Below are 15100 nucleotides of genomic sequence, written 5' to 3' on the forward strand. Positions count from 1 at the left end.
TGGAGGCCCTGTTTTGGGGGCTCCCTGCTGAGTGGGAAGTCTGCTTTTCCCTGTCCCTCTGTTGCTCCCCCTACTTGTGCTCTCTCTCTCTCTCTCTCCCTGTCTTGCTCTGTCAAATAAATAAATAAAATAATAATAAAATTAAATAAAATTCTGCAATTTTATTCATTTAAGTTAGGGAGAAGACAGTAATTCTTGTTCCTCTCTTCCTATACTTTAAAGTCTAGTAAAGGTGAACAGACAATGAATGGGTAGTCACAATAGGAAATGAATAAATTATAAGTAGTGATCGCCTTAATAGCTGTTTTAGGAAGTGCAGTTAAACAAGAGACTAAATTGAGTGGTCTCTTCACAATTTTAGGGATTAATGTATTAAGAACAAAGTGAAATTAACATCACTTGTTATAGTCCAGAGAGTTCTTCTCCTCAATTCCTACAATTGACTTCTTTTCAACCATTGATACTTTGTTTTTCTTTAAAAATACCCATGCAGCTCAGCTATCTGATGGCTAAGAATTCCTAATAACAGAAAAATTTGCCTCTTGCTCATCTATCAGATGTGGTGACTGTTTCTACTCAAATACCATGATGGAGATTTACCAAGAGAGTTATTTTTTTTTCTTGATTATATCTTGACATTTAATCTATGCAAAAGTAGGAGGGGGAAGATACAGAAAAATATTTTTCAGAAGAGTCTGGAATTTTGAAATAGAAATAATAAATTATTTAAATGTTTACAACCACGATATACAGAACATCTTCACGAGATGCCATCTGTCTTCTTTCTACTCCTTTCAAGAATCTTTATCTGAAAAAAAAAAAAAGAATCTTTATCTGGTTGATAAAATAAGAACAAAGAATAGTGATAACTCCCCCCTCAGCCTGGAATTTACTCATGTGGGTCCAAGTTCATATCTGAAAAATCTTACCCAACATCAAATTCACACTGCCGTCTTCCTAGACAGTGTTATTTCTGGATGTAAGATAACCAGCGGTCTGTTCTACTTTTTATCCTAAAGTTGAGAAAAATCATTACCTTAGTTTTGTAGGTGTCTGATTCTTGATAACTTTGTTTATGGCAGTGTTTCCATCTGGTCACCAACATTCCTTAGAGGCAATACATTCTAATGTATAATGTTGAGTTTGCAAAAATGAATGAGGGAACAGTGGCTTCATGCCCATGCCCAGTACACATGAGGTCATGAAGGATGCTGTGCTCTAATGCGATTGTCTGAGTATGTTGGATATGATTTTTCTTACTGGCCTTCCTTTCTCTGCCTTTCCCATTGGTCTCTCTCTTCCCTGCATCCATTTCAGCATCTGATGTTAACAGCCACTGTATGATACCTCTGCTCCACTGAATTGCCTCTTCAGTTTGTCATTCTAGTGTGCTTGCCCTTAATACCTCTTATTTCTCCAACTTCAGAAGCTCATTAGAGTGTCACCTCACCCTGAGGCACATGGCATGCCTTCCACCCTGAAGGCACCTGAGTCCATCTTCCTCAGGAGAGCACCTTTGCCAGAGTGATGCCTGGAAGCAGGGCTTATGTTTCCCTCTCACAGCTTATGAGATTTTTTTTTTCCCCTCTCCTTAGAGTATCCAGGTTTTTTTCTTTTCACATCTTACTCCTGGCTTCTCATTCATAGACTCCTCCTCATCGGCCTTACCACTTATCTGAATTAGCTGAATTAAAACAGCTGGAGCTCACACCACAGGATCCCTGCTCATAAATCCATTTACAACTGAGCTCTAATTTGTGGCAATATATTTTTCCCCAAATCTTTATTTTGAGGATTTTCAAACATGTGAAAAATTGAACAATATAATGAACATTCCTATACTCATCACCGGAGAACTTTTCTGAGATGTTATTTTATTGCTCTCTGGATTTTCCATTCTCTTCAATTTATGTACATGACTAGGCCCTTAGTATTTTGTATCAGGGTGGAAGAAGAAGTCTTTAGAAACGTGCTGCCCAGTGAAACAGCCACTAGCCACATGAGGCTGTTTAAATTTACATAGTTAAAATGAAAATTAAATTCATCAGTTGCTCTAGACACATTTCAGATGCTCAGTAGCCACGTGTGTTGTGGCCAGCACGCACAGAGGACAATTTCATCGTCTCAGGAAATTCTATTTTACAGCACTTCAGAAGAATTTGAGATCTTTTCTAAAATAAAAGACCTTTTACAAAAGAGCTGGGTTTCTTGGCAGATAGAAGGGGCCAGAGCAGTGCCATTAAGGCAAAAGAGGGAGGACTTTCCAGAAACAGAGACAGAGACAAAAGTCAATAGAGTCCTATAATTTCAGGTATCCACACCGCTGCCCCCCCACCCCACCCCCGCCCATCTGTGACAGTGTACCCAGAGGGAGGCGAAACTTCAGAACTTCAGATACATGGTTGCATGGTGGACCCAGTAAAGCTGAATCTATAATACCAACCTCAGGGACCCACTTTAGTTTGGACAATAAGGAAGTCATCAGAAGCTGTCATGAACTGTGGGGGTCAAGAAACGTCTCCCCTTTTTTGAGCACCATATGAACCTCTTGGATTCTAATTGAGTCCTGGGAGAGGAGGATGTTCCTACCGAGTGGAATTAATTTCCTGGCTATCCAATAGACCGATGCTAAGCCTTGAATTTTATTAGATTTAAAAGAAGAAAAGAAAGAAGAAGAAAAAGAAATAGAAATTTTTTGCACATATGAATTTTGGGACTGAATTTCAAGCCCACTAAAAATAGTGAAAGTTGTCTTTGGTAATTATTTAAAATATATGTGTATTTAAATAGTGTATGGGTTTTTGGCCACTGGGGGACATTGTTGCCCCATGCATAAGACAAGCAGTGGTTCTCAAACTTGAGCATACATCAAAATTACCTGGAGGGCTCCTTAAAACACAGATTGCTAGATTGCCACCTGCAAAGGTTCTAGTTCAATTTGTGGGGAGAGGGGGCTCAAAGATAGGAGTTTCTAATACATTCTCACATAGTGCTGTTGCTGCTGGTCTGGGGACCATGCTTTGAAACCCACTGCTTTAGCGAAAATTGTAATGAAAATATAACATTAAGACTACTTATTGACCAAACTTGTTTCATCATTAGGGTATTCTAATGGACACAGAGAACAATCTAGATGCTATACTAACAACTGGCCTTAGTCTAGCATACGAATTTTGTGTGGTATTCCAATAGTTAATAAGAGCACTTTAGAAAGTCATAGTTTCTATATAGTTGAAGTTCATAGTTCTGTATAGTGCAATGGACGGAATGAAGTTTAAGACCAAAAATCTTCATGGCTTCTGTGACTAAATTAGCTTAGGTCTAAACAGAACTTGATCCCCCAAATAATGGTTTAGAAGATGCTCTCAAGATGCGTACCCAAATATACCTTAAAACCCGATAATTTATTTCCAAATTATAATTCAAATAATATCAAGGAGACTAGATTTGGCAGGATAATCCAGGGTGAGGTCTATTTCAGAGTTGCATTGGAGACTTGGACATGAGCCCCCTCATAAAATAAGACTTTCAGAGCAAAAAGAATATCATTTTTCATGGGTTCCAAAGAACTGGTGGTCTCTCTATAATGTTTGTATCTTTTTCTCCCCTAGGTATTATACCAAAATCAATGTGTAGATAGCAGCTATCCCTTCTCACGAAAACTCCTTTGTATTGTCTTAAAAGCCTAGAAAACTAATTTAGGGTTTACTTGATTTACCATGTTAATTATGGTAGTTTATTGTTTTATGCCGCCAAAATTGGTTTTGCTCTCAGAAAAGTAATGTTTTGAAATTAGAATAGACCTTGAAAATTCATGTCTTTTTAAACCCTGCATTTTGTAAATGAGATTCTAGTGTTCAGGAAAGTTAAATGATGAGTTCAAAGTGTTACAGCTTTTATTAGAACAGTATTTCTAGTCTTCTGGAAGAGCAACAAATAGTAGCGTAGGAAGTTTAAAAGGTTAAGCAAATGTTTGGATCTAATGTCACATGTAGTAATAAGCTATGAAAAAATATAAATCACATTTTAGCAATATTTGTCGTTGGGCTTCTCATTTTCTACTGCATAAATTTTATAGGCTTGATTTTGTTACAATAATCGTGTTTTGCTATTGTAATGAAAAATAGAGATAATTTCTATTTCAGAAATAAATGTAGCAGTACTTTTCAATATTTTAAAAGAAAAACTATTGCTGAATGAGATAGCTTAAGTATTATTGTTCATAGGTATTTAATATAAATTACATTCTTTATCATTCATAGGATATGTAGGAGTTAAATAGTATTATATAGGCTAATAGTATTTGCCATAACTCCTCATTTTCATTTTCAAATAAGCATTTTCTTTGAATAATAATGTGATGATATGTGGCTCCTATTATCTGAAATGACATTGTTAGCATGCTGTTTTGTGTTGGGTTCACTGCAAAAAAAATTGTATCATTGGCTTTATGTTTTTAATCCTAAATTTCAAGATACTGTGAGAAAAGTTTTCACTTTGCAATATCTATCCAAGTTGGTAGGTTGTTAATTTATTCAACTTTTTAAAAAAGTACAGTGCTGGCACTATTTGATACTATGTTAAGATGGCTGTGGTTCCGGCTCTTAGAGGTGTTTTGGTTGTAGAACTGTTTGTCCTGGAAGAGATGTTGGGAGATGAAAAATTAAAGAGTATCCTATAATACTGGCTGGCTCCTGCTTCAAGGAGAAGCACCTATACCTAAATCCAACTGTCTAATATAAATGTGGAAAATGTATCTTTGACCTAGAAAACCCAATTTCAGAAATCTATCCAACAGAAATACTTACAGATTTCACAAAAATACCAGAACAAAGATATTCATTATAGCCTTGTCAGCTGCAAAGCAAAATTGGAAAAAAATCTAAATGTACATCAGGAAATGACCCATTAATTAAATCTATAGAATGGAATGCTATGCACCATTTAAAAAGAATGAGGTAGATTTAAAAAAATTGTTTTAAAAAGATTTATTCATTTGAGAGAGAGAGAGAGCACATGTGTGATTTGGGGGGAGGGGCAAAGGGAGAGGGGAAAAAGAGAATCCTAAGCAGATTCCCCACTGAGCACAGAGCTTGATGTGGAGCTCCATTTCACCATCCTGAGATCATGACCTGAGCCAAAATCAAAAGTTGGATACTTAACTGACTGAGCCACCGAGATGTCCCAAGAATGAGGTAAGATTATATGTGTCAAATGGAAATATACTCAAGATACATTAATTAAAAGAGCAAGTTGCAGAACAACATATGTATACAACATGATATGTGTACAACAATATGCATACAATAATGCCTGGACCGTTATTCAAGAACTATTTAAAGAAGAGAGTGGGAAAATATGATTTTATACCTTTCTGTGCTGTTTTAGTTATTTTTCTGAAATAAAAGGCATGCTATATTTTTATAGCCCAATCAAAAGCAATCTCTCTCGAATAAATAAATAAAATCTTAAAAAACAAACAGACAAATAAAGCTACATCACACTTCAATAAAGTTTGCAAAGACAAATACGTACTGGTCCCAATCCCTATTATAACTTTTATATTCTCATATTTATCATAAAATGCTATCTGGGTGGAAAAAAGTGTTCCATAGCCCTAAAATATTAGAATGGTCATTGGACTAGAAGTTAATATTTCCTATGTGATCTCTCTTGGTATTGTAGTCTGTGTCATTAAATGACCACCAGCGGCTCAGACTATCCTGCACCAAGATACCATGTCCCAGTTACCAAATTCTTTATCCCAGTGCACAGCTCTTTTCCCCAGAGGAGAAAGGGAAATCTTTCCTAATTTTTACAAAGATCTGTATGAGCTAATCGTGTTCTTGATGTTAGAATTTATCACATGTGCTAAAGATAACCATTTTGTTCTGCTTATTCAGCCTAGATTGCTGGGAAGTCTTTGGGCACCCAAAATATCATATGAAATCAAACTCTAACTCTGGGGTGGTCCTTGGTGATGCCAGCACATTCTGACCTTTAAGCATTTTATTGGTTTAGTACTATTATCAACTAATGATGAGTTCCTGAAGCCCTGAAACTTACCAGGTTGCCTATCCCTAAGTGAACTTTTCAGACTTGCTGATCATAAAACTCTCCTGGGGAGCTTACTCCACCTCATTCTAACACTGTAACTCAATAGACATTTTTGAGTCCTTTTCTAGAGATTCTGACATAATTTGAGGTGAGGCTTAAAACTGTAGTTTAGCTATTGCCCTGGTAGGTTGTTAGGATTAGATAAGGAAAGAAAGAAAGAAAGAAAGAAAGAAAGAAAGAAAGAAAGAAAGAAAGAAAGAAAGAAAGAAAGAAAGAAAGAAAGAAAGAAAGAAAGAAAGAAAGAAAGAAAGAAAGAGAAAGAGAGAGAGAAAGAAAGAAAAGAAAGAAAAGAAAGAAAGAAGAAAGACAAAAGAAAGAAGAAAGAGAAAAATAAAGAAAAAAAGAAAAGAAAAAGAAAAGAAAAAAGAAAAGAAAGAAAGAAAAAAGAAAAGAAAAGAAAAGAAAAGAAGAAAAGAAAAGAAAAGAAAAGAAAAGAAAAGAAAAAAAAGAAAGAAAAGAAAACTGCCCTAAGATTGTTGAAAGGTAAGAGAGCCTATGTAATAGACTCAGAGACTTGGAGCCACCGTATTGAAGTTATCCTTGGATGGTTTGGACTCTTAAGGCCTAGTTCAGGGAGAATGCCGTGGAAATACCTAGGTTTTGGGGTGGAAGAGAGAGTATCTTATAGTTGTAAGACATACCTGGATAGTGTACTAAATTTCATGCAATTAACTGCACATTGAGTTTTATTTTAGCAAATCATAACATACGACAAATAGGACAACTTCTGCTATATTTGAATGAAGTCCTTCCTCACTCTCCTTATCTCTGAAGAAAATATTTCCAGGTATTTCACCATTCTCCATAAATCCTGTTGTCCATTTCCCTATATATTTATAAGATCACAATCTTATAGTTGCTATCTATAGTTTGCTCTAGCATTGCATCTATTTTAGGTCATCAGTTAGCATAACTCCATAAACATTTCCCTAAGGTCAGGCAAATGGCTGCACTTACAATTGAGGTTGATCAGAGGTACAATCTATTTGCCTTTAGAAATTTGTGTTTTCTACAACTGCAAGAAATACTGCTGAACAAGACATTTCTTCACCATCTTTGATGAAAGATGAGCATTAATAATGCAGGTAAGAATCAGGCCAAGTGATGTTGAAAAGAAAACAAGGTCCAGTAGCCCTAATTCCTTTTAAAGGAATAAATTTAAAATGGCAAGCTCAATAGTTCCACCATAGCAAAGAATGGGGTATTATATAATCCTTAAGTTCTAAAGAGTTAAAAATCAATTTATGAACTCTTTTACCTTGGAAATATTTATGTATATACATATCTATACCTATATCTATGTCTTTTTCTTTATAGGTAATAGGTAGTGTATGTGCTCTTATGGATAGATGTAATACTCATCCATTTAAATATTTATTATATATATCCAATATTACTAAAATATACTAAGGCCGATATTCATTTGTAACTCTTGAGATGTTTTATTGCTTTATATATCTTGTATATAATAAGAGCCCTCTGATATTATATAAATAAAGAGGAAAATATCTTAGAGGGATAAATAACTTAAAAATAGAGCTATTTTGATCAGTGCTAAAAATTAATTAATTTGTTCATTTGCTTAAATACCTACTGAAAACATTCTCTGTGCAAAGCTCTATAGAGGATAAAAGGCATTTATAGTCAGTCTCTGCCTATCAGACACCATCTGGTGTGTGAGTTCTTGTGGCAGAAGTAGAGAGGGAGGGTGGTCAGAGGAAGCAATCACATTCCAGACCACTGCATCCTGGCAGTTTAAGTGCTATATGAGGTGATCTCATGTCCTGGTTTGCCTCCTGGTTTTGCATAATTATTAATAGTCTCTTCCTTCATTCTCAAAACTTCTTGGGTTTGGAAATACCCATCAGAATCCCTTGGAAGTTCCTAGGAAAGAAAATTCTCTTGCAGTAATAAGATGCAAGGGAGGTGTCACTGAATTCCAAAGTTTGGGTTTGGTTTCAGTGGGGAGAAAGGGAGATGAGGAAGGAACTTAAGGCTAATCATGTCTCATCATTGCTTGCCTGGTTCTCCCAGTAGCTTTTTAAATTATGTATCTGCTGTTTCCTTTTCCTTAAAGTCAAAATCTTCTCTAGCATCTTCACTTCTACCTTTGCTTATTGTACAAATGTCTTAACAATTCTTTATCACTGTACTTTGGACATGCACTCAGGGCCCTTTATTATCTGGCCTCTGCCTGTCTCTCAGTCACTGTCAATACTTACTTTTCATTTTATTGTGAATTCTCTGAACATGTTGTCCTGTTTCTATGTGTCTTGGTCATCAGCAGCAGGGCATATATGTGTATAGTAATTACTATATGCTTGAAACTGTTGATCGAAATGCTTAATTTGTATTAACTCATTTAATCCTCATAAAATTATTATTACCTTTTTAAAGATGACAAAACTGAGGCAACAAAGTGTTAAGAAGCTTTTCAAGGTTGTTCAGCTAATAAGCAATATAGCTGATATTTGAGTCCAGGCACTCTGGCTCCAGAATCTATGCTTTTGACCCCTATTCTATAATATTTCTGCTGTTCAGCCTGCCCTGCCCCTCTTATTCTTCAAACCCAGGCCAGAATTTACTGCTGTAATTGTTCCTACATCATCCTATAGAGGATCATCAATCCCTCTGTATACTATGTAACGTGTACTTACTTCTTTTCTTGAACTAGAAGGATAACCCACAAAATAACAGATATTGGGAAAGCAGGTCAACTTCTGGCGAGTTTTGTTGATGGCTGAGAGGAATAGAATGTAGTCAAATCAGTTTGGTCATATTAAGTGGAAGGTGATAGTTGAATATGCAAATCTAAAAGACCAACAGAAAGTTGAAATTGCAGGATCAGCTCAGCAAAAAAAGGCTGATGATATTGTATAAATCCAAAAGGACAGAAGAAGTTAATAAGTGGAAAAGGCAAAGAATCTAAAATATAGGAAGAAACCTAGAATAGTTAGTTTTATGGAAGGCAAAGGAAGATGCAATTTAATAAAGAAGGTATTGATGATGATCAACATCAAATTCTAATAATCTGTCAAATATAATAAAGATTGAATAAAGATCATGGAGTTTGGGTAATTGTAGCTTGGTGGGAATAGTACCCTTTTTTGAGAGCATTAAAGAGAGAAAGAAGAGCTATGGAAGAATAAGTTTCAGCATTGATTTGGCATTTGAATCTGTTAGAGTCACAATTTATATCAAACAGCTTGATGAAGAAAGAGAAAACCTGTATCTTAATGTTTTCCAAAAACATGCACATGTACACACAAATGCAGATTTTGGTAAATTTAGTACAGGATAGTGAATTCATTAATATCTTAATGAGCAAATTAAATTTTATATGATAATATATTTTCTATGAAAAATTTACACTTAAAATATAACTTCCTATAAATTTACTTTAAGATGATATTTGCAAATGACATATCTGATAAAGGATTAGTATCCAAATTTTTTTTTAGTGTCCAAAATTTATAAAGAACTTAGAAAACTCAACACTGAAAAAACATATAATCCAGTTAAAAATGGGCAGAATACATGAGTAGACATTCTTCCAAAGAAGACATCCAGATGGCCAACAAACCCTGTAAAGATGCTCCACATTACTCATCATCAGAGAAATAAATACAAATCAAAACTACAGTGAGGTATTACCACACATCTGTCAGAATGGCTAAAATTAACAACACAGGAAACAGGTGTAGCAAGGAAGTAGAGAAAGGGGAACCCTCTTACATTGTTGCGGGGAACGCAAACAGGTGCAGCCACTCTGGAAGACAATGTGGGGGTTCCTCAAAAAGTTAAAAAGAGAACCGCCTTATACCCTAGAAATTGCAGGAGTAGGTATTACTCAAAAGATACAAAAATATTAATTCAAAAGGATACATGCACTCCAATGTTTATAGCAACATTATCAATAATAACCAAATTATGAAAAGTGCCCAAATGTCCATCAACTGATGAATGGATTAAGGTGTGAGATACACACACACACACACACACACACACACACACACACACATAGAATATTATTCAGCCATAAAAAAGAATGAAATCTTGCCATTTATAATGACATGAATGGAGCCGAGAGTATATGCTAAACGAAGTAAGTCAGAGAAAAACAAATACCATATAATTTCACTCATATGTGGAATTTAAGAAACTAAACAAATGAATATAGTGGGGAAAAAGAGGAAAACCAAGAAACAGACTCTTAACTATAGAGAACCAACTAAAGGTTACCAGAATGGAGGTGGTGGTGGGGGGTAGGTAGAGAGGTGGGTTAAATAGGTGATAGAGATTAAGGAGGATAATGAGCACCGGATATTGTATATAAGTGTTGAATCTCTAAATTCTACACCTGAAACTACTATTATTCTGTATGTAAACTAACTGGAATTTAAATAAAAACTTAGAAAATACAAAATAACTTTTTGGTCTCCATGCCTTATAAAGAAAGGTTATATTCCTGGGAAACAAAACAAACAAAATGCAGTTAACAGTTGAATAGCTCTGTGAATACATTTCCCTTCTAAGTAAACATTAAATAGAGAAGATGTAGTTCATGATAACCAGAAACAGAGCCTGTACAGCTTTGCTCCATGTGGGTGATGTTCTTTGTGCCTATTACTACCTTTTGTAAGTGTTTTCATCTTTTCCTCATAACGTTATTGATAAAAGCCAGTATAGCACTTTGAAAATTCAGTGTGCTTATGTGAACAAGATTTTCTTAAAAGTAATCTCTGTATCCAACATGAGGTTCAAATTTACAACTCTGAGATCAAGAGTCACATGCTCTGCTAACTGAGCCAGCCAGGTGCCCCCAACAAGAATATTCACAGTCAAGTTTTCTCATCAACATCACTGGGATCTATATTTTATGTAATTTTAGCCAAGAGTGAAGGTAGTCAGTAGAGAATACTGATTTCAGAAGGTAATTTTTTAAAAAGAATGAGATAATGGGACAGTGCATAAAGCATCAAAGTTGAGCAAAATTAGTTTTCAAGATTGGAAGAACCAATTTTAAAAGCACAAAGCCTGACAGAAAGGATCAATCAAGAAGAGAGAATAAAGATACGAAAGAAAGTAAATAGCTTATGGAGCATGGTATCAGAGCCTGTAAAAATGAATGGGGAGAAATTATTTCTGGACAGATGAAGAAATAGAAGAGAGGCAGAGAGAAGGAAGGAGAAAGGAAGGAAAGCAAAGACAAGGAGCAGCGAAGGAAATGGAAGGGGAGACAGGAAAAGGAAATGGAAGAGACGAGATAGGAAGGAAGACATATTTTTCACTGGAGAGGAAAGAATTTGAGGAAGTTCATGACAATGTCCTTGTGTTTATTGATCAGTAAGAGGCGGAGCTATCTGCAAATATGAGGAGTGTTCTGAGGGGATGAGAAAGCACTTGAGCAACACAGTTGGCATTGCAGATTATTCAGCTGTGATAGTAAGCATTTCTTGGTGATGCAACTTCTCTAGCAACACTCGATTGTCTGGAATATTTTTCTCCTCCAGGGCCTATGCTGCCACACTGATTGAATCAATGTTCATTGATAACTTCGAAGAGTATTCCAAGAGGTACTATCAGCTGCACCTGATTGAAGCAATAATGTTTTTTTGATTATAAAGATTTTAATAAATTTGTAATGATTGAGAAACATTTATTTTCTTATAATAATATGAAATTCCAGTAGAACAGGCAATTACAGGACATATTTGCTGTCTTTAAAACAGTTTATATAGTTCTAATCTAACTTTCTGGTGCACACATACGAATATACAAATTTATGAGGTCGAGTAGTATTTGTCTACCCCAATGGTTCCTAGACTTTTGAATTCATGTACCAGTAAAATACAAATGTGAGGACCACCACAAAGTTGCCAATTTTTAATCTGGCCAAAGAAAATATTAAAACAACCCACTACTATTTATTCTCACCATAATTTCTTTTTTTAAAGATTTTATCTATTGATCTATCATCTATCTATCATCTATCTATCTATCATCTATCTATCTATCTATCTATTAAGAGAGAAGCACTTGTGTGAGTAAGCAGAGGGAGGGGCAGAAGGAGAGAGAGACAGAGAGAGAGAATGCTTAGCGCAATGCCTGCAGCAGGGCTCCAGCCTATGACCCTGAGTTCATGACCTGAACCAAAATCAAGAGTCAGAGACCAACCAACAGAGCCACCCAGGCTCACCATAATTTCTAAAAAAAACATTTTAACATAAAAATGATTTCAGTCTGAAAATAATATAAAAGATACACTTTTGCAATGAAATTATTAAATAGAATACATTAAACTTTATAAATATTTATGACATTTAATTTCTTGGCTTAACTATAGGCATATGAAAACCTTGTCATGGGGTGATGGTCTGTGGAACTGTGTTTGGGTTATTAGTTTATACCTACAATGTCTGGATCCCAGCTCAGATAGCCAATAAGCCAACTTCTTTTATGGTATGGATAAAATCCAGAGTTTAGATCATAAAGCTCCAGTTTAGGTCTAATTTCAAATACAGATGTCTTAACCATTAGGTCACATATATCTTTTAAAGTCTTCTTTTTTTTGACAATGTAAGGATTATCATAAAGGGCAAGAAATAAATCATTTAAATGACTTGAGAAAGATGACTTATAGGAAAAAAAGAATTGTAGCTAAAACATAGCATTCTCTGAAGTAGTTAGAGATAGTATATCTAATTTTGAGGGTAGAAATACTCAATTCTAGGACGCAAAAAACAAATGACAGAGTGAACACACATACATACACACTTCAATAACTCAATCGGAACAAAAAACACCCTTCCCAAAAATATACATGTATATTATATTATATATATATATATATATATGTATACACATAATTCATTTTCCTTTGAACACATTTTCTTTTGATAGTGAATTGCAGACATCATCTCATTCACCCCTAAATAGCTTAGTGTGCATTTATCCAAGAAGGACATTACTTATAATTATGTAATAGCTACATTAGACTTACTAAAATGAGAAAACTCAGCTTGCATACTACTACTAATTAAACAACAGTCCATATTCAAACTTAGTTTTCCCAACAATATCTTTAATCAATGTTATTTTCCCAGTCTAATATCCAACACAGAATCACAGATTATGTTTAGTTTTCATAGCTTTTCCGTCTCAGGCAGTTCCTGACCTTTCTTTGTTTTTCATGACCTAAACATTTTGAAGAGTTCAATTCAGTTATTTTACAGAATGTCCTCAGTTTGATTTTCCTTATGGTTAAATTCTTAATTTGTGGATACTAAGAAGTGATGTATCTTTTTCAGTGTAATTGGCCCTATAGTTGATGTCTTTGAAGGTAGTATCTGCAAGGTTTCTCCATTGTAAATTCTTCTTAATTTTTTTAATTAATAAAAAAGAGATACTTTGAGACAACATAATTTTCTTATTCCCCATCAAACTTTCATTCATGAGTTTGCATGCATTATTCTTGCATGAATAAGTTGTCATTATCACAGTTGCCAAATGGTGACTTTCTAATTCCAGTATTTCTCCTATCCTTGTTAGTTAACTTTCACCTGTAAGGGTTTTACTTTTTTCCATTTATTTATATCACTATATATTTGTGGATTCTTATTTTTATTTAATGGGTTTTAATCTACTACTTTTGTTATTTATTTTGATTCTCAAATTCCCCCCAGTTTTGGCCAGTGGGAACCCCCTTCAAGCTGTTATTTTTGTTCCACTGATATGACTTATTATTCCTTAAGCATTGTATTACTTTTTGGCACAACAAATATTACGTAAAGTAATACCAAAAGGAATTTGGTAATTTACAATTATATTTCACCAGTTCTTTATGTATTTGGAAAAATACCACTAATTGTGGTGTGGATATGAAGTATAAAAAAAAAATCTCAATAGGAAACAAAAAAATAACTCAATAGGAACTAACTCTATAGGAATAGAGATTCTCCTATAATCCTACTGTGTTGGTTGGAAACAGGAAATTATTTTTAGCCACTAATAAATCAGAACTAACTGTCCTGATACGATGAAGAGACAAGTCAGTAAGTGTGGAAGGACAGGAGAAGCACTGTAAATGACTGTTCCTTTCTCCATCGACCTGTGTTCCCCCTTTAAGCTTTGCAACTGAGATTGTACTACCTTGATGACCAGGGAAGACTTCTCTTTCCTCGTTAATTTAGATGTTTTTGAGGCTGTTGCTCTTACTGTTGGGACCACTCTGGTAACATTTCTGTGATCTCTAGGAATAGAATTTTTTATTGTAATCCCCTCAGTTTTTATTCCTTTATCTACCATAGCCAGTTAGATTGAATTTCCAAGGTGACTTAAATCAACTCTGCCATTTGTTCCCTTCTGTAAGCTATTTAATTACTGTCTGATCCAGACAGGAGACAAATGAAACAAACAGATGAAGGGGCCATTTGAAAGGGTGTCAGCAAGATGAGGGGAAAGCTACAAGGAACAGGGAAGACCAGCCACAGGTCTAAGGGAACCAGTAAGGGAGTGATGACCACACCCCCAAGTAGCTCTTGCTGTGGAATGGACTGTCTGACCAAAAGTATAGCTTTATGTTGATGAATGCACCACTGCCAACTGAGAGCAATTCAGCAAAGAAGGATCTGGGAATAAATACCCAAGTTTACTCTCTCCCACTGATGCTTTCTTTGATGATGCTTCCCTGTTGGCACTTCCCAGGTGGAAGCCAGGGGATAAGAGAGCCCACTGATGCAATGTGTAAAATCACCCTGCCACAGAGCAGGATGGAGAAGTATGGAGAGTGGTTTTAGAGGAACAAACAAAATATCCGCAAGGCAATTTTTAATTTTCTAAATACAGATGTAAGGGCTTTTTATATCTCCAAAGGCCATCCACCATTGCTCTGACTCCCATACCTCTTTTCCACCGAGACCCACCAGCTTAGGCTCTGGTATCAGTATCTGGTAGCAGAGCTCACCCCCTACCGCTTGTAGCC

The sequence above is a fragment of the Canis lupus genome, chromosome 36 (assembly GCF_011100685.1).
Source record: "Canis lupus familiaris isolate Mischka breed German Shepherd chromosome 36, alternate assembly UU_Cfam_GSD_1.0, whole genome shotgun sequence".
In the NCBI taxonomy this organism is placed as follows: Eukaryota; Metazoa; Chordata; class Mammalia; order Carnivora; family Canidae; genus Canis; species Canis lupus.